The 23,191-nt window shown below is 54.4% G+C and overlaps 1 pseudogene; it reads left to right on the top strand.

The window, feature by feature from the left end:
• Positions 1-18,941: 18,941 nt before the first annotated feature.
• LOC118603427 lies at positions 18,942-19,060 on the top strand (annotated as a pseudogene).
• Positions 19,061-23,191: the final 4,131 nt, after the last annotated feature.

The raw sequence follows: 23,191 nt of genomic DNA, 5'->3' as shown, positions 1-23,191 counted from the left end.
GGCGTGACGTCATCGCCGCGCGGGCGGGCGGACGTGACGCAGCCCGCTGCCTGCCCCCGGCTGGACGCCGGCTGGGGGTGATGTCTCCGAGAAGCTTGGGGGCGCCTAAGCGAAGGGGAAGGGGCCTGGGACGGGCTGGTGACGCAGCGACGGGCGGTGATGATGTCACGGGGGCCCAGGAGGCTGCGCCATGATGTAAAGCTTTTCCCTCAAGGAAAAGAAGTGCGGAGATCCAGAGCAAGCAGAGGGGAGGAAGCTCCTGCAGCACGTGTAAGCCCGGCCTGGCCCACAGAGCCCCAAAGAAGGCGACTTTATGGGGCAGCAACTTTACGTGCCTTTGGGTCCTCGGAATTGTGGGGCTGCCAAGTCATTCACGTAAATATTATGTGGACTAGGCGTTGGGTACCCAGTTCCGAATAAAACAGAAAAGACGCCTGCCTATGCGGAGCTAACGGAGTGCCTGGGGAAGCGAGCAAAAACCAAGAGAAATGGTCGCAAATCAGGATAGGTCAAAGAAGGAAATGGATGATGGAATAAGAGGATGATAGGGATGTCTTTCTTTAAGGGAGTAGTGAAAGACAGAGCTCTCAGAGAAGGTGACATCTAAGCTAAAGGCCGAGAAGGGAGGAACCAGGTGCCATTCCTATAGGATGCCCGAGGCAGCAAGACTAGCATGTGCAAAGGCCCTGAGGCAGGACTAGCTTGGAACATTCAAGGAACGGATAGAAAACCAGCATCGTGAGCAAGGACCCGGGCAAGTGGCCCCTTTGCACCAACTCAGAGAAAGTCACCTTAGACACCCAGGTAGGTCAAACTATGCTCTTTCAGAAAAAACACAATTTAGGGTGCAATTGCTCAGTCTCCCCAGCTTTCTAGAAGCCTCTTGAGATCCAAGAGTCTGGGAACTCATTTTTTTGCTTTGGTTTCTGCCACAGTTCTGGCTAAGTGAGGTTAACACAGAAAAACTGAGGCCCTGAAAGGAGGAAGTTTTTTGCTTTTTTCCAAAATCAAGTCATTGGCAGGTCTCTTGGCTCCCGGTCTGACATCATACCACACAAGAGCTTGTCACATAACTCAGCACTGAACACAGTCGAGGCATTCAGTAAACACTTATTGCCTGACCGATGAGCTTTGTATATGAAGATGATGCTTTGCTCCCCGATCTGTAGAACATAAGGTCTGAGTCATCTGCCCATACATTAAACCGGGCTCCGCTGCCCTGTTCTCTCTCCGCCTAGTGCCTCGTGACTAAGGGCACACAGTGGGCGAAAAATGAGGAGAGTTAGAGGAAGCATTTTGTGTTATCTGTAACGCAGTTTTTATTGCGTTCAAAAGGAGGACTCAATAGTTTTCTTCCTTTGAACTTGTTATACTTGTTTTGAGGAGGAAAGGCCACAAAAGAGGAAGGGAAAGTAGAAAGTCAAATTTACAGTCAGTGTACTAGCTCATTTTTTTTTTTCTTTCTCGCCAGAAAAAGAATGGACCTGCCAAATTGAGAATAGTAGCTATATTTCCAGGAAATTCTCACCTGTGAGGCTTAAGCTGTCCAGAAATTGCTCACGGTCCTCACAGAAGGTGAGAATGGGGTCGGGGCTAGAGCACCAGCATATAGAGGGGTGAGGTGACTCAGCCAGGAGCACGCACTGCGAACAAGTCCGGCATGCCGGCGCACCTGCGTACGGTGACCACTGAAATGCTCAGTTGAAACGAAGTTCACATCTCAGCCTTGTCCAGTCCTTTTTATAACTCTTCTCAGACCTGTTTTCTGCCACCAACCTATATAACTCACATACCACTTCCTTTGTCAAACAGGGCAAACCACAGAAATATCATGTTTCTGCTACTATGAAAACTGCTCATTGTTCTGAAAAAGTGGTTGAAAGAAGAAAAGAAACATCAGAAAATCCTCGCCGTTGGTGTCAAACCCGTCGAGTTTAATGCGTGGGTGGACTCGTAATGTTTTCTGGTTGACTGACACTTATTTGGGTTTCTCCGCACTCCTACAGAGACGCCTTTGCGGGTTAACTAAGTTTTTGCTCTGGCAAATCAAGGGCAACACATGTGTGTCAGGGCTTCTCACAGGAACGAGTCCCTTGTTACACAACATCAGGAATTGTTGGGAAAGCGCACTTCAAAAAAAAAAAACAAACACACACAAACACCTATAACCTTCACATCCCTAACCCTTAAGATCTTCTAGCCTTGAGATTAGAATTCTTTCTTTCTGATGCGAGTTAGTAGAATTATTCATGAATGCCTCCCGGTCTGAAGAGCTGACGATAAGACGGGCAGAGCATATGCTATGCAGCTATGTGTGGGCAGGAGAGGAATGACTCCCCTAGGGGACGAGTGGGACAGCCATGCCCCTCTCAGGATGCACAGCCTGATGTCACCACCCTTGTCGTAGTCATCTACTACTACCTAAACACCTGACATGGCCTAAGCACCAGTCATCCAGAAGAAAAAATCCGTTTAGACCAGAGTCCCCACTTTGGAGACTAAGAGAAGATACAGAAATACAGAGCAGCATTTTAAAAATTAGACTTCAGGTCGATGTTATTTCGGAGTCTCATAAAGTGGAGGATGCAGGAAGCTTGATATTTTGAGGTTTGGCTCTTTTGGTTTTTGCATTTTTACTTTTTTGCTCCAATGGTGGGGTTTAATAAACGATTTCAGGCATACCAAATTAAAAAAAAAAAAAGTATATAACAAATCCTCAGGTACTCACCAAGTTAGGGAACATCACAGACACGACTGAAGCCCCCAGGCGTCCTTCCTCCTCTGTCTCGTTCCTTTCTTCCTCATCAGGGGTTGGCTACTCTCCCGCTTTAACTATTTCACCATGTATATTCATAAACTGAAAATAATATTATGTATACAGATATCTTTCTGCTACTCGCTTTTTTTGGATTAACGTTAAGTGTCTGAAATGTATCCTTGCTGATCCATTTAGTTGAAAGCATTCTTTTTTTCAAAACTGTGAAGTGTTCCATTATGTACATGGGTGTGTGTGTGTGTGTGTGTGTGTGTGTACACATATACATGACCATTTGAACATCTTTTCTTTTATTGTTGGAGGCCAGAGTGTTCATATCTCCGACCATACTAGATATTGCCAAATTGCTCTCCGAAGTAGTACCCGTAGCTTTTTTTTTGGCTTTCATCGTGATAACATATAAGTACTGTACAGTGTAGCATTTAAACCGTTTTCCGGGGCACGGTTCAGTGGCATCAAGCACACTCACGTTGTGGTGCAGCCGTCACCACCCTCCAGCTCCAGAACCGAAACTCTCCCCTCATTCAACAGCAACTTCCGTTTCCTCCCCCGACCCCAGCCCCCGGCCACCGCCATTCCGTTTTCCATCTCTCTGAACCCGACTACCCCGGGCACCTCAGACAAGCGGAATCGCACGGCCCCTGCGCCTTTGCGACTGGTCATTTCACCCGACTGTCTTCCGGCGTCATCTGCGTCGTAGCACGCGTCAGGATTTATGTCCTTGAGAGGGCGGATGATGTTCCGTGGTGCGCACACCGCATGTGATCGAGTCATCTGCCAGCGGGCATCGGAGCAGCCTCTACTTTTCGGCTGTTGTGAATCATGCTGTGCTGAACACTGGTGTACAGATACCTGTTTGCGTCCCCTTTCGGTTCCTTTGGGGATGTATCCAGAAGTGGGATGGCTGAGTTATATGATACCTTTAGCTCTTTGAGGACGCACCATTATATTTTATACAGGGATTATACCATTTTACATTCCCACCGTGTCCATGACAAACTTCTTGTTTTCGGATTTGGAAATAAACACACACACACACACACACACAAATAGTCATCCTGGTTCTTTGTTTCTTTGTTGTTGTCGTTGTTTTTAAATTAGTGTTCCTCATGCCAAAAAAAGTGAGCTTTGAAAGATGTGCATTACCTCATTCCTCACTCAGTACAGGTCAGATGCAGGACTTCTGAAAAGTTCCAGAAACCAATAACTACCTGTAAAGATAACGTTTCTCTATCTCTGCAATCCAGGAAGTAAGAGGTAAAGAGAGTTCGGATGAGCAGAGAAGCACGTGCCTCTCTATGTAAAGGATGTGGTCAATTGTTCCTGCAACAAAGGTCTTTGTCGAGGAAGACCGAGGATTTGAAAATGATGAAAGAAAGGAATGGGAAACAGATGGCCGCGCACGATCGGAAAGACGCTGCGGTAGCCCGCCTCCTGGTTGTCGCCCCCTCAAGCAGCCCTGTCACGTTGCACCGGGGCTGGTCTCCGCTGCGTGTGGTCGATAGAATATGGTAGGAGTGATGGTAAGTCACATCCAAGGCTCGGCGTCTGCTTCGCATGCCCCCCCCCCATCACGGGACCAGCTCTGGGGGAGGCCGGCTGTCACATGGTGAGGATGTTCAAGGAGCTTACGAAGAAGTGTGTGTGATAAGGGCCTGCGCCCTGGCAACGCCCCCCCCCCCCCCCGCGTCGCGCCTCGGGTGACTGCAGCCTCACCAGCCACGGCCACTCAGCCAAGCTGCTCTCAGGTCCCAGACGCTCAGAAACGACGTGTGATCCTAAGTGCTCGCGGTCGGTAAGCTGCTAAGCCTGTTACGCAGTGACAGGTGATTAAGGCAGCGCCTGCAGAGTGCTCCTTGGAGGGAAGGATGGGTAGGCGACCATCGTTACGATTTCAATGAAGGGTTAAGTAAATCGTGCCGGACCTGACCCATGGTATATCTTCCGGCCAAGCGAAATGAGGAATGAAGACCATGAACGAGGCCACGGGGAAAAACCAACCTGAGCTCATGCCGAAGTACAAAGGCAACGCAGAGGCGCGCGTGTGTGTACGCTGCGACTGTCACCGCAGAACCGAAACAGAGAGACGAGGTCTCTGCGTTGTTGGCAGACAGGACGGTAGATGAAATATTTTTTTTCTTTTGAGTTAAGGTTAAAATGATACTTGCGGATGAAGGTTTTTTGGTTTTTGTTTTTCAACGACGACGAAAGGAAGAAAATCGATGCAGAGTCATTTTAGCCATTGCTGGACGACCTCAGGAAAAACCTCATTGAACAAAGACCGAAATGGTCACCGGAAAAAGAAAAAACAACGGAAAACCTCTCTACACCCCAAGTTTACACACTGAGCAGACCCGCAAGAAGTAAGATCTGTTGGACCGTACGCCATGAAACAGGTTCAAGTCTTCACAGCCCGATTTCAGGGTCGCTGAAATCTCACTCTTCACAGGAAGAGAGTTTCTGAAATGTTTGCTTTGCATTTTGTGTCTCTCACCCAAAACAGTTTTGTTTTGCACCATTATTTCAAATAATAACAAGGAATTAAAGCTATTTTTACCTCTGCGGTTAACGAACCAATCTTATTTCACGGGAAGGGTCGTCGGTAGGGTAACTTTGCTTCCCCTGATGAGAGATGTCACAGGTCACCCTTGGAGAGGGACCCCAAATGTTTTCAAATCCCAGAACTTTGTTTTCGTCACCAAAGCAGCCTTACGAAAGTGATCCTTCGACATTTTGGCCTGTTTGGCACGGCGGTGAACAGTCTGCCCTGTGCTTACACACGGTGTGGTAAAACTCACCAGCTTCAAGAATATTAATTTCATGCAGCAAGAAATTAATTCAGCTGGAAATGTCACTTCCAGCCCCAACCGGTTTTGAGAAACCTAACATCTGAGCAGTGGCCGTGATAGCTGAGTTGACTTAACCTGTAGGTAAAACTGTGATTTCCAGGCACTGAGCTTGCAAGCTCTCTAGGGAGAAATTGAAACTTTCTCAAGGTGGTATTTAGAAAAGAAACTTTATAAGGCTTTGGTTTTTCTTTCTTTTTTGGTTATAGAAGTAATTTGCATCTTTCATTTCTGACCTGGGTGATATCGTTCCCTATCTCTTTTAGGAAAATCTGACATATTTCATAACAAAATATACAAATCAATATCGAAATACTTTAAAATATTTGTTTCCTGCAAAAAGCATCCAAGTAGTAAAGGCACATGTAAGCTGAAATGTTAAAAACGAATCCAATTTATCTCATATCCCAGAGGTAACCACAATGAACAGTTTTGTTTCTCTTTCTAGAAATTTTCTAAGTCTAGATAAACATGTGCATATGTAACTGCTCACTTAGCAGAAGTAGGGTCTTCTGGCAGCTGGGGGGTCAGTCCTTTTGGCTGCATTGCGTTCTTTTTAACGCGTACAGTATTCCAGGGTGCCTGTCCATATAGAGTCGTGCAATGAACAGTCCTGTGACACGTCTTTGCGTACTTCTCTGAGCACATTTGCAGAACGATTCCCTCAAAATTGAATTGAACCACTGTTAAATTTTTTAAGGGAGATTTTATTTTATTTTTTTGAGAACAGTTTTAGATTTACAGAAAAATCAAGAAGATAGTTCGGAAAGTTCCCATATTAACCCCTCACCCAGGTTCCCCTTTGTTAATGCCTGAAGTGTGGTCCATTTGCCACAATGCTGATGCTTCATCATGAACTGAGGTTCGTGCTTTGATTTCCCTATGTCCTTTTAGGACATTCCCCCTCATGTCCTTTTCCTGTCTCGTCCAGGCCACCACGTTCCACTCAGTCGTCCCGTGTGTCCTTAGGCTCCCCGGCAGTGGTGACTTCTCAGACCTCCCTTGTTTCGGTGACCTGGACAGAGCTGAGGGGGACCACTCCGGGACCACGTACACTGTCCTCTGTCGGGATTTGTCTGATGCTTTGCTCATGACCAGACTGGGGGTGTGGGTGTGGGGAGGAAGGCCACAGAGGCAAAATGTCATTGTCATACCTTCATATCCACAGTATCTGGTACCAAACATGACTTATCACTGTCGATGTTGGCTTTGATCACCTGCCGAGGTGTTCGTCAGGTGTCACTGCATAGTGACTCCTCCCCCCACCCCTAGACTGTCTTCTTTCGAAGGAGGTGACTAGGCACAGTCTACCTACCCTAGGGGGTGGGGAGTTATGGTCCCTTCACATTTGAATTTTTAAAAGTCAGAAAATGGTGTAAAATCAAATTCTAACAGCAAAGAAAGGGGTAAAACAAAAACCATTGTTAGCAGCCTGTGTTTCCTTCCTGGAATTTTTTTCACTGTATATTCAGGCAACTCTATTCATATCTATCCTCCCACCCGCCCGAAGCCGGAGGAATCATATTCGGCTCCCATGGAATCTATCATGTTAAAACCATGAAGCTAAAGAAGACACATCAATGTGACTCCTCAACTACGTTATCTGACCCACGGGCAGTATCCCCCATGTTGGAGGCTCCCCTCGGCAGATGCTAAGCCAGCATTTCCTCTATTAGCACCCAAAACAGTTTGAATGGTTTTCCTTTTAACTTCATATACTTTTTTCTTTTTTTTTTTAAGTAAAGATTCTTCTCAGCAGAAGGTGTCAATTCAGACACTAAATCTGGAACCATCTAATCACTGTGAAATTCTGCATGTCTCATCTTAGGCAGAAAATGTGTGAAGACGGGAGTGTGTTTCGCTCACACCCACAGTTCTTGAGGTGGCTTCTGCACGCGCCAATAGCCTGACATCATCCCACCCCGCCCCCAACCCTGACCTCAGGTTCCCAGCTTCTGCGTCTCCCGAAGCCCACCTAGTTCACCCTCTTCTTTCAAGAGGAGCTGGCTTATCTGAGCCCCGGCCCCCAAATCCGCTCCTTCCTCCCAAGGCGCTCATCTTTTATTTACATAGATCTTGCAACGTTCAATCGCACAGGGGACATGTGAATCCATCTGTATTAGGTTCCTCTGGCTGCTTTACCGAACTATCGCCAGCTCAAACCGGAAAAACCTATTTTCCTACCATTCGGGATGTCGGGAACCAAGGCGACCCGAAGCGAAGGTGTTGGCCGAGCTGGTCCCTCCTGGCGGCTGCGAGGGGAGGGTCTGCTTCCTTGCTTTTCAGTGGCTTCCGGTGGCTTCCGGAGGCCTCGGAGGCCGTGGCTTGGCTGGTGGCCCCTTCCGCTTTGAAGGTGCATCACCTGGTAATCTGGGAGTTTCGTCTGCCTCCGAGGCCCCGCCTCCTTCTCATAAGAAGCCCTGCAACGCCACTGGGCCACCCGGACGACCCCGGGGACTCTCCCCACCTCAGGATCCGTAACCCGGTCGCTCCTGCCACACACCTTCTGCCGCGAAAGGCACCACTGGCAGGTGCTGAGGGCCAGGACGTGGATTTTCCCGGGGGACGACGATCAGCCCGCTGCCTCGTCCTCCTTTAAAAATCAATGAATCGCAACCGAAGACCCCCTCCGACCGCCCGAAGCCACCCTTTCTCCCAGGAGTGACCGCTTGTAACTCTGCTCGGGGTCATAGTCTTCTCAATCACGTTTATTTTTTAACATATGTACCTGTGAATACACGGCATATTTATTTAGTACAGATTTTGGTGGATTTTTTTTTTGGGGGGGGAAGAAATACCCAAAACCCAAACGGCATCATATCATGCCACATTCTTCTTTCTGTTTTGAGATTCGTCTCTATTACTACATAGAGCACCAGTTCGGCTATCCCTTTTTAAAGAAAATATTCGTGTATTGCAGTAAAATAGACATAACGTGACATGTACCAGCTTAACCATCTTAAAATCGGCAGCTCCGTGGCACGAGGTACACGTACGGTGTCGTGTGACCATCACCGCCATCTGTCCCCAGACATGTTCATCATCCCAAACTGAAACTCTGCCCCCGGTATGAAAAAAAAAAAAAAAAAAAAAAAAGCCCCCGGCAGCCTCTGCTCTGCTTTCCGTCTCCGTGGGTCTGCCTGCTCCAGGTGTTTCAGTCCCCCGGGGTCTGTGCTTCTGCGTCCGGCTCCTGCCCCCTCGCGCGATGTGATTTCAAGGTCCCCCCACGCTGCCCTGTGTCGCCAGCCCCGGCCTCGGAGGCAAGGCGGGCTGGGCTCCAGACCCCGGGCACTGAGCGGGCGAGCGAGCCGCGCTCTGGCCTTCCGTTCGCAGAACAGACGCGACCTCCACGACCTCCATGACCTCCACGGAGCACAGCGGGGCGGAGCGCCCTGGAACCCAGTGTGGCCGCCCCCCGGGGGGCGCCCCGGCTCCCCTCGCCCTCGCCCTCGCCCGGGCTCGTTTGCGTTCTCCTTTGTATGGCGCCTGGAACCTCCTCCATCTGGTCTGATCTGTCTTTGCCAGCTAACCGCAAAGCCCTAGGAGCAGGAAAACCGGGCGACTGTCCCCCCACAGAGTCTGGGGGCGCACTCCGTACACAGCAGGAACCTGGGCCAGGCGGCCAGTGACCACGTGTGGTTTCAGTGCGAGGGAACAGCCGGGTCTGGGGGCCGGCTTCTCAGACCTCCGTTTTCCCATCTGGAAAATGGGGCTACTTCCTGTCCCAGCTCCTTCCCTTCAGAAATAAGGCATCTGCTTTCCAGAAAAGCAAGCCGGGGGCAGCCCCAGGCAGCCTGGTCTGGGTGACGTGCAGCTGGCTCCCCGGACGCGGCCGTGGGGCCATGACCGAGGGCGTGAGGACCCAACGCCTTCTCACCCTGTTCCCTCCCTCCCTCTCAGCTGCCAGGGCACTCGGTGGTTTTTCTGGGTGTGAGACGTTTCCTTTTGTTCTGGGAGAGAAAGGCTGCCACACAGGTTTAGCTATTCCTCTTCCCTAAGGGGAAAGTTCTGCAGGCTCTCTGGGGTTGCAAGCTGGGCTCCACACAGCTCAGCAGCTGGGCGGCTTCCCTCCCCCTGCCGACTTTAAACCTCACGGATAACCAGGGAGACAGGACAGCGGGTGAAGGGCATCCGGGGCGGGAGACGGCGCAGGCCGACCGGCTGGCAAGTGCACGCATCGGCTCTCACTGTGTGCAAAGTCTGGGAGAGAAGGTGGGGGGCTTTCCGCCCACCGCCCACATTTGAGGGGGAGGGAGGGGGCGGGGCACTCTTATCACCAAATTGCCCGTTTACTTACGCACTCAGCAAATATTTGGCCTCTTCAAATCTGTAGGTTGACATAGTTCCACGGGTTTTGGATAATTCCCAGCCAATTCTGTCTTAACAAACACAGTTTTCTGCCCCAGCCTCTCTGGCCTCTGGCTGAAACTCCAGACCAAACTCCTCATGGAGTCTTCACGTTACCGTTTTCTCTCCTCCACACGTTCTCTCTTTTCTGTCGCTCCGTGTTGCATTCTGGGTCCTCTCTTCTGATAACCCACTAATTCTCCTCTGTGTCCAATCTCTCGCCGAAGGTGACCATCGAGCTTGTTATTATTTTTTTTCAATCCTAGAAGTTACATTTCGTTCTTTATCACATCTACTATGTTGCCTTTTCTAGCCTTCTATCCTTTGTAAGCGTTCTCAAGCCCTATGATGACTTTTCAAAAACAGAATAAACGTAACTGTTTCCACATCTGCATCGGATAATTTCAGCGCCTGAGGGCTACGCGTCTGCTGACTCTTGCTCACACGGCCCTGTTTCCTTGTGGGCCAGGTTTTCTTTGATGACATGTTTGTCATCGCCCTTGGAAGGTTATTTCGGGGGGATTCTCTGAGGCCCTCGCGGGTCCGTGCGGGCCGGCTCCCACGCATCAGCACCTCGGTTCTGGTTCGTCTCAGCAGCAGGTCTCAGCGCGTGGGGTAGCACACGCCCTCGGGACAAAAAAGGCTTTGGCGAGCCCTCGCGGGGTTCAGGGTCTTCCCCAGGATTTGTCCTGGACGGCTCTGAGGAAAATGACATGTGAGCTGGGAGAGACCTGAATGAGAAGAAGCCGGTCAGGGGAGGGCTGTGGGGGAGGGGAGGCCGAGGGGAAAGCCTCACACAGGCCCGGGGCGGGGACAAAGTGGGCACCTTTGGGGAAGAGATCACGAGGCAGGTGTGGCTGGAGAGTGGGGAGCAACGGGGAGTGGGGAGTGGCAGAGAAGACGCCGGGTGGTCGGTTTAGTCCAAGGGCAGGAGAGGGGTTCGATCCAGAGGAGGGAGAGGATCTGATTCACCGTTTTAACGCCCTGGGTGACTCTCCACTCCCTGGGCGCGGGCTGGGTACAGAGGCTCCCTCCCAGGCCGGGCAGGACGGACAGTGAGGAAAGAATGACTTCACAGTGGAGACACCCGACAAACACAGCCCAGCCGTGACCAAGGTCGACATCAACGGTGGCGAGTCACATCGACGGGATGTCCCCGGGACATGACGTGGTGGCGGTGGCGCGTCCCTCTGCGGCCTTCCTCCCCACGCCCGCCACCCCAGTCTGGTGGTGAGCAACGCGTCAGACACATCCCGACAGAGGACGGCGCGGGTGGTCCCGGAGCGGTCCCCCTGAGCTCTGAGAGAGGACGGTGCGGGTGGTCCCGGAGCGGTCCCCCTGAGCTCTGAGAGAGGACGGCGCGGGTGGTCCCGGAGCGGTCCCCCTGAGCTCTGAGAGAGGACGGCGCGGGTGGTCCCGGAGCGGTCCCCCTGAGCTCTGACAGAGGACGGTGCGGGTGGTCCCGGAGCGGTCCCCCTGAGCTCTGACAGAGGACGGCGCGGGTGGTCCCGGAGCGGTCCCCCTGAGCTCTGACAGAGGACGGCGCGGGTGGTCCCGGAGCGGTCCCCCTGAGCTCTGAGAGAGGACGGTGCGGGTGGTCCCGGAGCGGTCCCCCTGAGCTCTGAGAGAGGACGGTGCGGGTGGTCCCGGAGCGGTCCCCCTGAGCTCTGAGAGAGGACGGTGCGGGTGGTCCCGGAGCGGTCCCCCTGAGCTCTGACAGAGGACGGTGCGGGTGGTCCCGGAGCGGTCCCCCTGAGCTCTGACAGAGGACGGTGCGGGTGGTCCCGGAGCGGTCCCCCTGAGCTCTGTCCAGGTCACGGACACGAGGGAGGCCTGTGAAGTCTCCACCGCTGGGGAGCCTAAGGACACACGGGGCGACTGAGTGGAACCCGGTGGCCCGGACGGGGTCCCGGGACAGAAGACATCGGAGTGACACTAAGGAACCCGAATACGGTCTAGACTTGAATTACTGTATCGATATCGGTTTGTTACTTGGGACAAGGGGGCTGAGCAGGGGGGCGGGGGCGGGGTGGGAACACGCTGCACCACGTTCGCAGTTTTTCTGTAAATCTAAAACTGTTCTAATAAAGAAAGTCTAGTTAAAAAGAGGGAGATCCGCTGGCCGCGGGCTGCAGGGGACGAGGCAGGGGGAGGAGGGCTGGGCGCGGCCGTCACAGCCCCGCGGTGGCGAGACCTGGGAGACCTGGGGCGAAGAGGATGGGTCTGACTCAGCAGGTCTCGCCAGGAGAGGACCGCGGGGAGGAAGGGAAGGGAGGAGTCGGGTGTGAGCCTGCCAACGTGGACTTGAGCCACTGGCCGACGGTGTCATCAAGATGGACTTGACTGAGAAAAACAGGTTTGGGAGGAAAATCCCCAGAGGCTGCATTTCTACCGCGATGAGTCTGGGGGCACTTTGGGACATCGGAAGGGAGACGTTGGGTAGGTGGGGAGATGTGCGAGTTTGTCTGGGGGTTATGGTTAGAGCACCTACTAGGGGCAAGGAGTACACCTACTATGTGGAGACTCGGGTGTGAAAAGGCACAGGTCCTGCCTTCCAGGAGCTTCTAGCATGTTCCAAGCATATACAACATGTCAGGGAAGCAGCGACAGGTCAAATAAATCAGGACCAGTGGGGGTGTGAGAAGTCAAGGGAGACTACCTGGAGGCAGCGGGGCACAAAGGATATCCCTGAATCGGCCATCTTCCTGCTCTGGAAAAGCCTGTCTTTGGCCAGAGCCACCGTGTGTCAGGCCTGGCTTCCAGCCAGGCTCCCGTTTGGAAAAAAATCTTCCCTTTCTTTAGACTGATGTCCAAAAGAACCAGATAATTGTGGGTCAGAGGTCAGGGAACTCGCATCTGCTGGCTGACCAGGACTTAGGAAGCTGCCTGAGCCCGAGCTGGGGTCCTGCATCCCTAATTGCCCCGGTGTGTCTTCTGGGACGTGTGGCCAGCAGAGGTGAAGGGCCTCTCACTCACCTGTTTGAGGTTCTACTGTTGCCTGGAGGGCCAGCTAACGGGCAGGTGGGGCAGAAAATTCCTGGAGGTGTTTCTCAAAGCACTGTCAACCCCCAGGCCCTTCAAAGGCCCTTCTCTTACAGGTAGCAGCCCAGCATACTGCTAAGGGGTGCAGGAAGGCCCAATGTCAAAACAATTGCTACACCTGGCTCTGAGGCCGCATTTCCCCATCCACAGAGTGGGGTGAGGCCGGGCTCCCCGCCTCAGGTGAGGCGTTGCATGGGGGTGGGGGTGCCTGCTGCCTCTCTTGGCTCTGTTCAGTCCAGTCCATTCTCCACACACAGCCGGAAGGATCGGTCACGTCACGCCCCGATCAAAGCCCTCCTACGGCCTCCGGTCTCTGGGGAGCGGGGCGAACACCTCCCGAGGGGCCACGGATCCGTCCCGTCCTCTCCCCGCGCCCCCCCACCTTCTCATGGCTTCTGTCCCACAGCCCATTTCCTGCTCCGCAAGTGTCCGAGCTTCTGCTGTGCACGCTCTTGACACCCGCCTGTCCCTTGCCGGGATCCATTTTTTCCTCCCCATCTTTGTTTTTTTAAAAAACGAGGTGACATTCACATATTCACATAACATGCAATCGACCACTTTAACACACGTAGACACATCATATTAGTGTATTCACAATGCTGAGCGATTGCCGGGTCTCTCTCGTTTTAAAACCTCGTCACCCCGCAAAAACGCTTCTCATCCGTCAAAGCGGTCCCCCGCTTCCTCCCCCGCCATGCCCCGCGAACCTCCTCGAAACTGCTTTCCGTCTCTCACGTGAAAGGACTCCGACACCCGCAGCGCGTGGCCTTCGTGTGTGCCATCCTCCATCACCAGGGTGTTTGGGAGGCTCGCCCACGTTGCGGCACGTGTCGGGACTTGATTCCTTTCTAGGGGGGAGCAACGGGCCACTGTAAGCATGGACCGGTCTGTCTGTCCATCTGTTAGCTGGCGGACGTCTGGGGTATTTCCGCCTTTAGGCTGCAGCGAACGGAGCTGTTGCAAATGTTTCCACACAAGTCCCTGCATGGACATACGTCTTCGCTTTTGGGGACTACCCCCAGGACGGGGTTTGGGTCACGCGGTTGCACCCACCATGCTCCTGTCCAGCTCATTCTTCCCCCTAGGGTCACGGCTGGTCCCCCCTCCTCACCCAGCCCTCAGCTCAGATGCCACCTCTCAGGTCACCAAGGCTCAGATTGTACCCTTCTCCCAAATCACTCTCTTGTCTTTTCACCATTTGGGGTCCACGACCCATTAGAACACAGGCGACCCGGACCCCTCCTTTTCCGGCGGAGCACAGCACCTGGTACACCGCAGGCCCTCGGCAAACAGCAATCGCCCGAGTGACTAATCTCAGGTAAGGAGCTGCAACAAGGTGACATGTTAGGTTGCTGATGGGACCGCCCTGGGGTGACTCAGCTCTCACATGGCCGACTTCCTCCTGGCCCGAGGGAAGGGAAATGTCTGATTGCGTTGTTTCTGGATCTTTCCTGAATGACTCAGCTGCCAACTCTGCAGCAAGCCTCGAGTCCTTGGGCTGGAAGGAGCAGCCCTAGTGACTCACTGCAAAGAAACAACAACAGAAAGAAGAAGGTGGAGAAGATTTGGGGTGCGGAATCACATGGGCATGCCAACCCTGCGGGGAGGGGCGGCGGGGGCGGGTCAAGGCTGCCCGGTTAGAATCAGCTGTATGACTTCTTGCAGGTTAATCTCATTTTTCTTTTTTAACCCTTGCAGGGTTACTAGCAGCAGCTGCCTCATCAGCTTGTTGTGAGGATCAAAAGAACTAACAGATAAAGTGCTTAGACTATGGCTTGGTGCATTGAGAATGTCTTTTTTTTATTATTTATTTTTTTATTAGAATCGCCATCTTTATCATCACCATCACCATCACCATCACCACCATCATCATCATCATCATCACCATCATCCTCTATCCATCTCGATGCTAACATCCGCGGGCTGGTCATTGAGATGCGAGGAGATAATAAATGTGCTTTTAAGAAGTTGAAGGAAAATTGAGGATACTTAACGCCCCCGGGGATCACCATTCAGAATGGTTAAACGGGCCGATCTCATTTATATTTACCTCACAACAACAACAAAAAAGCAAGCATGAGACAATTAAACAACCTCTTTCTGAGGCCCTGCTAAAAAATAAAAAAATTGAAAAAAAAAAAGCTAAAGAATTTTTCTGCATTATTATTTGAAATTATAATAAGCTCTCCTACCTGGGGCCAGAAATAACTTACCTCAGCAGTAACGGCTGTGTGGGTGCTTGATTCCAGAGTCCCTCCTCTGTGGAATTCTCTAGAATTTCAGGCCTGAGAGGAGGGCGGGATTGCAGAGTGGGGCTTCTCAGAGAGGGGGGAGGGGGAGGTGCGCCCCCGATGACCGCTGGGTCACAGAGATTCCTTGGCCGGGGCGCTGGCTCGCTGTTGGTCTTTTCAACGACTTCCGGGGCGTCCAGGCCGTCTCCCCAGGGCCCATCGGGCCTCCTCCGGGGAGGGCCGGTTCAGTTCGTCCTGAGTGCTGCATTCCCCCCACCCCCTCGAGAAAATGTTAAGGTTCAGGAACGGACGTAAAATAATAGAGCGAACCCACGGGTGCCCGCCGCTCAGAACCGACCGTGACCGTCCTCGGCCGGCTCCAAATCTACTTTGAGCCCTGAAGGAGCAGGACCGCGTGGCGCACGTGGGGCCCTCTCTGACAGCCGAACCCCGACGGGCGCGGAGCGCGCGGCCTCCCGGCCCATCCTCAAACCTCACACGCGTGTTTACGCACCCGAGACGTATGTTCGGCACTGTCTTCCGTGTATTAACGAGCGACCTAACCGGATCCCAGCACGTCGTCATTCTGCGGCGTTTTTCTGTTTCCGCGTGCTCAGGTGCGTGGGTCCGGCCTGTCCCTTTTCCTCCTGCGTAGCGGTGTCCCGCCATCTGTCCCGTGCCACACACGTCAACAACCAAATTAAAGCCACGCGGCTGTCCCTAGCGTTTGCAGATGCAATGCGGGCTGCTGCCGCAAACACCCCGGATAGCTGCTCCACGGCTTTTTTTATTTTTTGTTTTCAAACTGCCTGAGGCATTCGTGGAAATCGATTTTTTTTCCTTTAAAAATGTAGGTCCGAATAATTTGTAATAAATACTTAAATATTCTGCACCCGTCCCTTCGATTCTCCCCGAGAGAACTGAAGACGGGGAGCCACACGCAGGTGTGGACGCCAGCGATCCCAGAAGCTCCGCTCACGACGGCCGAGGGGGGTGGAGGGACGGCGAGGTCTAGTCCCACGGACGGACGCTATTCTCCCACGATGGAGAATAAAGTCCTTGACGTGTGCTCCAACCTGGAAGGCTGCTGAGAACATCGAGCTAAGAGAAAGAAGTCAGACCCAGGACACACGTCATACGACTCCACGTATATGAAACGTCCGAAACGGGCGAATCCACGGAATGAGAAAATAAACCGGCGGTCGCTGGGGGCTGGGGGGAGGGGCGATGGGGACTGACTGGGAACGGGCACGATTTCCTTTAGGGGTGAAGAGAATGTTCTGGAACTAGGCACGAGGGTAGTTTCACAACATTGCGAATGGACTTAAAAGCCATCCTACGCTTTAAAACGGTTTCAGCGGTGAATTTTACGTTCCGTGAATTTTACTTCGATTTTAAAAAACCACTCCTCTTGGGTAATCGGGGGTTGTGGAGTTTGCTCGTCTCGACTTCCTCACTAGATGTGGCAAACTGCTCTCCCGAGTGGCCGTCCCATCTGCATTCCCACGGCACGAAAGAGAACGCCTCCCCCCACCCCCGACACACACCCACAGCAACGCTTCGTACCCAAGGGGAAAATAATTGGGAGAGTAATTCAGAGCTGAGTCGTGGGTATTAACCAGAGGTCACAATCTAGAAGCCCAAGGACTTCTTGTGTTTGGCCTGTTTGTATTTTTAAAGGTTTGAGTGATGCCTGCAGTTAAAATTGGAAGATTACAAAATCTGATTTGCCAACTTCCTTTGAAAAATGGAAAAACTGGGCCCCACTTAGCACACACGTCTTCCTGGTGGCCGTTGGCTGAGCTGGGCAGCAGGTGCCCCCTTCAAGGAGAAACGGGGTCTCCATTTCACCACGGTGCCCACTGCTCCCCAATGTCTTACAGCCGGCCCCGTTTACTTGCTTGTGTCTCCCCCGTTCCCCAACCCCGTGTGATGTTTTGAGCTCTACAGGGGTGTGAACGTGGGTTCGGCCTCACTGCCCACATGACTGGACAGGCAGCCCTGAGGAAGAGCAGGAAGCCCGATGGGCTGTCTCAGCTGGGCTTGGGCAAATAAGCAGCTGTCGGGGCTTGAGGGGAAGGTGGGGCCAGAGCCCTGGCGGGGCCACCGTGCAGTGCATCCGGGAGCTCGCCCTGTTGGGCCCACACTGCTGCCCATCAGATGCGCTGCTCAGCCTCCCAGTGCCGACCTTCAGCTCTGCGGCGGAGAGCCAGCCTCTCCACGTCCTGGGTTTCTGTCCCTCGAGCTGTCAGCTCTGTGACCCCCAAATCGGGTGAACACACACGCTCGGGGGCAGAGTCTGCCGAGACCAGCCACTTGGAAAAACCCATCTGCCGCTGCCTAATGCACCGATTCAGCTCCGGGGACCAGCTTGGACGAGGGAGGGGGCGGCAGGAGGGACGGGGTTGACTTGGGGGCGGGGAGCAGAGCGCGGGTTACAGAGTTCTCTGAGCCCCCTCCCCCAGGTGCCGAAGACATAGCTGTGGGGACAGGTGTCCCTGGGCCCCCGGCCTCCAGCTGGGACCCCTCACTCCCCGGGGCTCAGTGCTAAGTGAAATGCCAGGCCCCTTGTTCAGATTTTATTCAGAATTTCAAGACAGTGGCCACAGGGCACTATCCAAGCGCGGGGACCTCCCGAGTGTGGGGCCCTCCTGAGTGTGCGACTGCATGAGCCGTGCACCTGCGGAGCTGGTTCCGCTGTCCCCTCTCTGCTCCTGGACCCTCGCGCCCCCATGAACCCTGCTCTCGGTCCCCAGGACGAAGCCTGCTCCAGGTCCCCACAGCCCTGTGCTCGTCCTTGCTGTGTGCCCCCCGTCTCCCCGGCAGGCCCCGCCCTCTCCGAGGGCCCACCTGTAACCGTTGCCTAGCCTGGTGTCTGGGACGCAGGAAGGTGGACATGTTTGCCACATTCACGGCGACAGAGGAAACATCGGCTTTGAAAACCATGGCTCTCCCCTGCACGCCCACTTAGGAGGGCCAGAATTTAGAAGATAAAGAAATAAAAACAGAAAATAACAAGTGTCGGCGAGGAGGTGAAGCGACTGAGACCCTGACGCTTTGCTGGTGGGAATGCAAATGGTGCAGAGGCGGTGGAGAGAAGCCCCGTTCTCAAAATGTTCCGCGGAGTTTCTATCCGACCCAGCGATTTGTCCCCAGAAGAATGAAAACGTGCGTCCGGACGAAGCACGCACGTTCACGGCGGCACCAGCCGTAATAACTGAAAGGGGGAGGTGATCCAAGCGTCCATCAACGGATGACGGACAAACAGAACGGCGCCCATCCCCACAGAGGAATATTACTCAGCCCTGAAAAGGAACAAAGCACCGACAGGAGCTACGACGAGGACGAACCCTGACGACACGACTTGGAGCGAAAAAAGCCATGGAATCACACGGCGTACGAGCCCACTGATGCGACGTGTTCAGAACAGGCACATGGTGGAGACAGGAAGCAGACAGGCGGCGGCCAGGGGCCAGGGGCGCAGGGACGGGAGGGTGACTGTTAACGGCTCCCGGGTTTTTTGGGGGGGTGGGATGATGAAAATGTCCTGGAACTAGATAATGGTGATCGTGGCGCCCCACTGTAATGAACCAAATGTCACTGATGGTAAATTTTACACTACGTGTGTTTTATCACAATAAAAACAAGAGCTACCACAGATTACCTTAAATAAATTAATAACAACAACAAAAAAAAAGAGTCTACGGCCATGCCACTCTGAACAAGCTCGATCCCGTCTGATCTTGGAAGCTAAGCAGGGTCGGGCCTGGTGAGCAGTTGGATGGGAGACCATCTAGGAAGACCAGGTGCTGTAGGCATAAAAAAATAAATAAATGAAATAAATAGAACGCATATCCTTAAATGCAGTGTGGTACCCAGAGTTGGCTCCCAAACAGAAAAAGAACATTAACGGAAAAACGAATGAACTACAATGAAAGCTTGGGGTCCCACCATCGGTGATGGAGAGCCTTGGCCTCTTGGTTGTGATGAATGCACCAAGGTCAAGCAAGATGCTAACATAAGCAGGGGGTCTGGGTGAGGAACTGTAACACCACGGCAACATTTCTGTAAATTTAAAATTACCCCCAAATAAAAAAAAAAATTCTATTAAAAAAATCATATTGGCCTTCTAAAGAGGGGCTAGCCTGGTTTCTGGGACCACTTTGGGTTCGGGTTTGCAAATGGGGGGGGGCTGCAGCTGAGTCTCTGCCGTGGGAGGGGGAGAAGCGCCTGGTGGTCCCCGCCTGGGAGGGGAAGGGCGAGGGGCACGGCTGAGCAGATGCGGGGGGCGGGCAGAGGCACCTGGGCTGGGGGACCCCCCTGCAACATGGATGTCCAACACACAGGCCGAACGCTGCCTAGAGACGCATTTTACTGAAACAATTCGAGCTAGTCTATAAAAAGCGGTCGATCTCACATTGAAACTAGAACTTCCAACTTCTCTAAATATGTCTGAAGAGCTGCTAACCTCCCCCCCCCCCCCAGTTCTGTATGGCCCCAAGGGGCTGGAGCCAAGTCCCAGCCATGCCCTCCAAACTGAGCTCCCCTGTTTGCCACGGTCCCCAACCACCCCAGGTTGTCACGGATTGCTGACACCCAGCTTCGCTTGCTGGTTATCCTCAAGCCTGCACCGTACTCTGTTTTGGGAACGGAAAGATGTCTCTGCACCACGTTGCCGAAAGTGAAAAAGCCAAAGAGAGACCCAGAGCGCCGTCTGACTTTCTAACACCTGGCTGGCCACGCTCGCACCTGCCTGGTTCTGGAGGCACTTCCGTCTGCGAACGCAGGTCTAACATGCGACCTGCAGCCTTTGCAGACACTCCCACAAGTGTCCGTGGGGGGGAGGGAGGAGTCACACACACGCTTCCTGGGGGCAGATCCTGCTTCTAGCCCTTGCTAGTGGGGTGGTCTTGGGCAAGTCGCTCGACCTCTCTGCGCCTCGTCTCCTCACCTGCAGAGTGGCCATGGCGGCGAGTGTCCCTCTCAGGAGTTTTAGGAGGATTCGGTGACATAGTGCATGCCAAGCGTGTGGGCCTGTGCTGGGCACAGAGCAAACAAGGCAGAGAACATTTCAGGGGGTGACGAGTGCTGTGACGGTGACAGATAAGGGTGATGACTGGGGGGAACCCCAACATTCGGGACTCGTCAAGGAGGAGGGGACGTGTGAGCTGAGAGAGAAATGAGAAGGAAGTGGCCGGGGACCAGGCGGAAGGAAAGGGATGTCAGGCAGAAGGAACAGCCAGCGAACGGCTCAGGGGCAAGCAGGGGCCTGGCCGGCTCGAGGACCAGGGGCAGGAGGCCGGTGTGGCCGAAGCCGAGCGGCCGAGGATGAAGCACGAGGCCGCGATGGAGGCCGGAACCCGTGGCCGTGGGGCAGTGTCTGGATTTGCCGCACTGAGATGCCGAACGAGGGTTTTCGGCGGCCAGAGGAGAAATCTGATTGACAGGAGAGCAGATGAACCCGGCGGCAGGCCCACCCAGCCCAGTCTTTACTCTCAGTCCCGTAAGGCCCTTTCTGACCAGCCTGACTCGAGCCGGGCCCTCTGGGCCCTCTAAGCCTTTAATCCCCCACCCCAAAACCATGTGGGAAGTCTGGAGGTGGCCCTCAGCCAGGGCACTGGGCCCTGAGACGGGAGGGCGGGGGGGGGGGGGAGAGTAGGGATACAAAGCCATGTGGTTGGAAGCTGCAAATGACTCCTGAAAAAAGACCCGTGACAACCTGAGAATGTGACCTGATTTTGAGAAAGTGTCTTTTCTAATGTGATTCAGGATCTCAGGACAAGATCGGATCATCCTGGATTATCCACGGGGGCCCTGATACGAATGACGCACGTCCTCGGAAGAGAGGCAGAGGGAGACAGACGTGCAGAGGACAAGGCCGCGGACCGCGGAGGCCGGGACTGGAGCAAGGCCACCACCAGCCGAGGGACTCCAGAGGCCTCCAGAAGCCTCCGGACGGCAAGGCAGGCTCCTCCCCTGGAGCCTTGGGAGGGAGCAGCGTGGGCCTGCACACCTCCGGTCGGAGTTCTGGCCTCTAGAACCGAGATGAGTTTTAAGCCACCCGGTGTGTGGCCATTTGGTATGGGGGTCCCAGCAACTAAGACCCCCTCCTCCCAAGGGCCCCCACCTCCCCAGGCAGGTCAGATCCTCTTTTACAGGCGAGAACAGAGGCCCAGAGATGGGAAAGTAAACAGGGAAGCCGCTTACGGCTCCCTCGGGTCTCTTCCCAGCTGAGCGCGGCTAACCCATGTATTCTGTTGGGTTTTCACAGCGTTGGCGATTATTATTATTTTATATTTTATGTTACGGAATGGCGCCAGCATCGCAAGAGTCCGGGTGACACGATGCCCCACGACCTTCTCGCTCCCTACTTTTGTGGGCTCAGCCCGTGGGGTCTTGGCTGTGTGACACGGGACGAATCGACGAACCTCTCTGAGCTCTGGAGGCCTCGGTTCCGAAAGGTGGAGAACGCCGGCTGCTGTGAGGATGCAATGGCAGTGGTGACGGAGGGTCCGGCGCCTCTCGCACTCCTCGGGGACCCCGGCCTGGGCCCGAGCACCGTCCGGCGTGGGGCCCCCAGTTCTCAGGCTCCTGATGGCGTCTTCGGGGAGGGCGGGGGGGGGGGCGGGGAGCCAGAGGGCCCGGGATAGATAAGATGCTCAGGGCTGGTCCAAGCCCTGCGGGGAGGCCGGGGACCCAGCTGGCCACCGCCTGGGTCTTAGGCGTCGGTTCACTGGGCAGGGGAGTGGGCACGGGGCTGACACGAGGTGGCACACGCCCCTGACTGCGCCAGGAGGGGACACGCTGACACTTCTCCACCAGCCGGTGAAAGGCCACCGGCCCCCTCGCCCCGGGCCCCTGGACTTCCGCACGACCCAGAGAGGGCAGGGGACGGGCGCGGAGGTCTTCCTGGCTCCGGTCCTCGGTCTCCCTTCGATGGCGCCTGTCCTGCTCCCTCGGCTCCGTGGGCTGGAGGCGGCATGAGGCGCCTGGTCCCTGGTGGATTTGCTGGGTCTCGGCTTTCCTCGGGGATTTCGAGGAGATAGGTCACTGTTAGTCAGCACGAGCCCCCGGGGACAGGCGGCAGGCGTGAATGTCAAGAAGAGCAAAGAGGGGGCCCCGGACACCCAAGGCGTGGCCCGGGAAGTCTCTCCACAATGACCCCAGACGGGGTCTGGTGGAAAAACCTAACCAGGTGATGCGCAGATGGCCCAGGAAGAGGTCAGGGGTCAGGGGTCAGAGGTAGTACACTTTATTGACCGGGCTCTCCCAATATCTCGTAACCCGCCCTGCAAAGCCAGACCCTGGGCTTCGCACCGTCCCCTCCACCGATCGAGGAGGAGCACGTGTCTCCCGGACGTCCACAGGGCCTCGGAGTAGCGGGGCGGCAGGGGCGGATGTGGGGAGGGGGTTGCCAGCCGGGGGACAGGGGGTGAGGGGCTAAAGCTCGGTGCTGGGCTGGGGACACCCCGAGGCGCTGCCAGGCCTGGCCAGCCCTTCACTCCCCCCGCTGAGGCTCGTCATGGTTCACAGTGAGGCTGGCTTAGACGTGGCCGGGCGTCAGGGGGAGGGACAGACGGGTGCCTCCCACCCCCGCTACCCACCCTGGGCCTGACTCACGGAGCTGCGAAGCGGGGGAGACAGGAAGTCCCCTCCCTGTGTCCTCCCTCGGGGACAGGGAAGCCCCTTCTCTCGAGGGGCCAAGGGTAGAGGCCTAGTTCTCCCCTGACCTCCCCAGGCTCCTAGGAAGACTCAATCACTCCTGGCTCAGAAGCTTCTAGAACATCTCAGTGACCTTGCCCACCATTACTCCCAATTAGAAAAATGGTTTTGAAATCTAGGAGTTGACTGGGGCCCATCAAACCAAGCAGTAAAAACCCTGGTAGGGTCTCGGTGGAAGAGGTGGTCTGCCTTCGGGTAGAGGCCAGGAGACCAGCCGTGTCTCCATG

The sequence above is a fragment of the Rousettus aegyptiacus genome, unplaced genomic scaffold, assembly GCF_014176215.1.
Source record: "Rousettus aegyptiacus isolate mRouAeg1 unplaced genomic scaffold, mRouAeg1.p scaffold_m13_p_5, whole genome shotgun sequence".
NCBI classification, from domain to species: Eukaryota; Metazoa; Chordata; class Mammalia; order Chiroptera; family Pteropodidae; genus Rousettus; species Rousettus aegyptiacus.
The sequence above is the reverse complement of the archived record's forward strand: the minus strand, read 5'-3'. Positions and strand labels throughout refer to the sequence as shown.